This window comes from Cupressus sempervirens, chromosome 7, assembly GCF_028749045.1.
Source record: "Cupressus sempervirens isolate cs-2001-9-10 chromosome 7, ASM2874904v1, whole genome shotgun sequence".
Lineage (NCBI taxonomy): Eukaryota > Viridiplantae > Streptophyta > Pinopsida > Cupressales > Cupressaceae > Cupressus > Cupressus sempervirens.
Window position 1 is genome coordinate 564596087 of NC_143124.1, and position 3536 is coordinate 564599622.

Here is a 3536-nt window from a genome sequence, read left to right on the forward strand (position 1 = left end):
ATAATCTATTAATCTTTAGTTTTCCTTGAAGCTCCATTTGTTTTGACCAATCAAATCAAAGAAAAATAGTTAATTATTAACAATTAACTATTTTTAACAAAGTCATAGACTAACAGTAACATTTCAATAGTGCATTGAGAATCAAGATGCCAAAAAAAAACTTATAAAATCATAAACTAACAAGAACAACGATTTGAGAAGCCAAAAGCTATTATTTTCATTAATAATATTTTAGACTGTACAATGTACATAATATTGATTCATAGCATAGATATTCAAAATAGCTAATTAAATCAGCCTGATTTTACTATTTCATAATTTACAAAAAAGGACAAGGCCCAATCCAAAGAAAAATACAGATATCTTAAAAATATTTTTTTGCCCTAAGGGCAATAGGTAAGGAAACAATATTTAGGAAATAGGGAAGAGGGAACCAAGGAACCAAGGAGGCTAGAAGCATCAACGGGCTAAGGGGTTGAGGGCTTGAAGCCTTTAATCAGAAAGGTCTTCAAGTCTGTCTACGAGAAATCTGTTAGAGAAGATGATGTCACTGAACTCATCCAGCCATGTGAAATCGATCTTGCTGACGTTGTCCAACAACAACCACTTTCGTAGAAAATCCCTTCCAAGCCACACTCACTTCCGATGGCGAATCAATTACCGTTCATTCATGCCGAGCAGAAAATGATGCTTATGTATAATGCACCCTATGCCTTCCTCATAGCACTTGTTTGCTACATCTACAAAAGGGATGTCAATGCCCAGCCCCGATACCTGCTTGGCCAATACAAGAATTTTGACATCATCTTCTAAAAACATTTCCTTAAAAACATTACCCAAAAGCATCAGCATGTCTATTTGATTGCCTCCAAGGTCGAGAAGAGACACGAGGAAGCAAAAGGTAATATCCGTGGACACATAGTACCTCTTATCGTTTCTCAAGAATTCATGGTTGAGTACCATGAATATAGCATGGCAGATAAAAGGACTTCAAGCATCTGGCTTGCAAACCATGGCAAGGATATTGTCAGGAATCCTGCCCAAAAAGGGCTTTTCCAAAGCCATTATAATGCATTTTAAGTGAATTGACATATCCATGACTAAGATTCAATAAACTCTACAAAGTGCAATTGCAAACCAAATTCAGATTGAAGAATATGAGAAATGATAATGAAACAGGAATTGAAGAGGCTATTTAATGGCAATTGCATTTAATTCTTTGGCATTCACGATCTTTCATATCTTATTTTTTTGTATTCCTATTAATTTTTGAGTGTGTGAAACGCTGAAATGTACTGGCATGAATGTCGAACAATCGATAGTGCATGATATTGAGTAATGATTTCCATGCAAACCTTTCCATGTGTCTCCATTCCAGAGAATTTCATGCCACTCCAAGTCTTTTCAAGTGAGTGGCCTTGAGATTCATCTTCTATCATTGATCTCTAATTAATCAATGGTCAATAAAACTATTATACTTACTATTAAAAATATGAAAGTGATGGTAGCCGACTTGGTAATAGTGGCACTGATGCAACAATGTTATGACATTAATAATAATAATAATACACCTAAGACAGTACATGAGTTGAAACTTAAAGTGACTACTCAGCAGTCAGTACAACCACTAGCCAATACATGTGCAAATTTTGCTTTCAGATTAAGCAATTTTTTAGTTTACCACTAAAGATTAGCCAAGACCATTATTATTTATTTTCCTACAAAACAAGTAATTCGCCTCTGACATCATTAATTCATTTTTGGCAAGGAAAAAAATAGCCATCGTTTATTTATCCGTCAACCAAAAAAATTATTAATTCACCACATTTAAAATGATTTCTGCTAGGGCAAGAAAAAATTTGCCAACATATAATATTTTATTTCCCTATAGGGAACAAAAATAATCACCCTTGATATTAAAATTTTCCTACTTACAAAATGTTGGATTCGCCAACATTTTAGGCTTTTTTTTTGGGAGGGGTTTCTTAAAGTTATCACTGATGGGACATAACTATTTTGTTGATAGAGGTCATAATTGATGAAGAATATTTGAAAAGAAAGAATATGTTTGTTGAAGTTTTGCTGAGACATGACCTAATTGATGAAGAAGATTGGAAAAGAAGGGTTTAGATTACTATTGAGGCCATGATATTATTGAGGAAGATTTATTTTTTGGAGGTTGATATGTGTTGAAAATAAATAAATAAATTGGAATGATGGTTGCTTGTGGCTTTGGACTTCACGACTAATCATTGTATTTATTATATTATCATGTGTATAGGCTCCTAAACTGGTGATTTTGTAGATATTGATTAAGTGTTGTTTCCTTTTAGAAAGAGAATTTAATAAATAATATAAAAATAAATAAATTAGAAGAGAATTGTAAAAAATGCGTTGCCTTTCTAAAAGAGGATTTAATAATAATAAAAAATAATTAAATAGAATCATATAAATAATATCTAAATTAAAATATAAAAGAATTAAATTAAAATATTATTATATTTAATGAAATGAAAAGAAATGACTCCCTCAAACATGAAATATAAAAGGCAGAATAAAATTCCATATGGAAGGGTAAGAAAAGAGAGGAAAAATGCACATTTAGCAAGATAGAGAATAACATATAGAGAAAGATCAATTAATTATTGACAAAAGGATGTCTCTTCCCAAAGTGGTGTGACCATTCAATGCTAAGATATTTATTGAGATTATTCCTAAATGCATGAAATGAGAGAAGAATGCATTCTGGATATTCTTCATGAATGAACATGAATGGAATAAGAGATTATAATATAATAATAATAATAAATATATGCATAATAAATTAAGACACACACACATTATGAAGGTGGTATATATATATATATATATATATATATATATATATATATATATATATATATATATATATATATATATATATATATATATATATATAAGAGATTATCAAATACACTAATAAAGATTATGGATAAAAGAGCCACATATGTATATAAATAATAAACCTAATAATGAAATTATATATAGCAAAAATCCAACTCCTAACTCTTACCTAGGTTTCATAAGTGAGGAAGTTTGTGGAAGGGAAAGGTGGAGTAGTTTCAATCGCTTGATAGGTAATTCCCAACACTGGGGTTAAGCCTTAAGGTGACCTACTTGTAGACTATTTCACGCACCCTTGGCATAGTAAGCTTTCCACCTTATAATGTTATTAGTATCAAGGGAAGAAGGAATTCATACAATCTATATGAGGAGATTGCTCAACTAACAAGTCTAGGATGCTTAGTGAATTACTTGGTGCTCATTTGAAATTCATTACATATATACTTATATTTGGGATACAAAGGAAGTCAATTCCTTAATCACTCTCTCATACAAATAAGGGGATAGGGAGTTTTTTTAAAGCAAAGAAAAACTAATTTCAATCACTTGATGAGTAGTTCCCAATATTGGGATTAAGCCTTGAGGAGCCCAATTATAGATTGTTTCACACACCCTTGGCATAATAAATCTGAAGGATTTGAGCAATACAAATC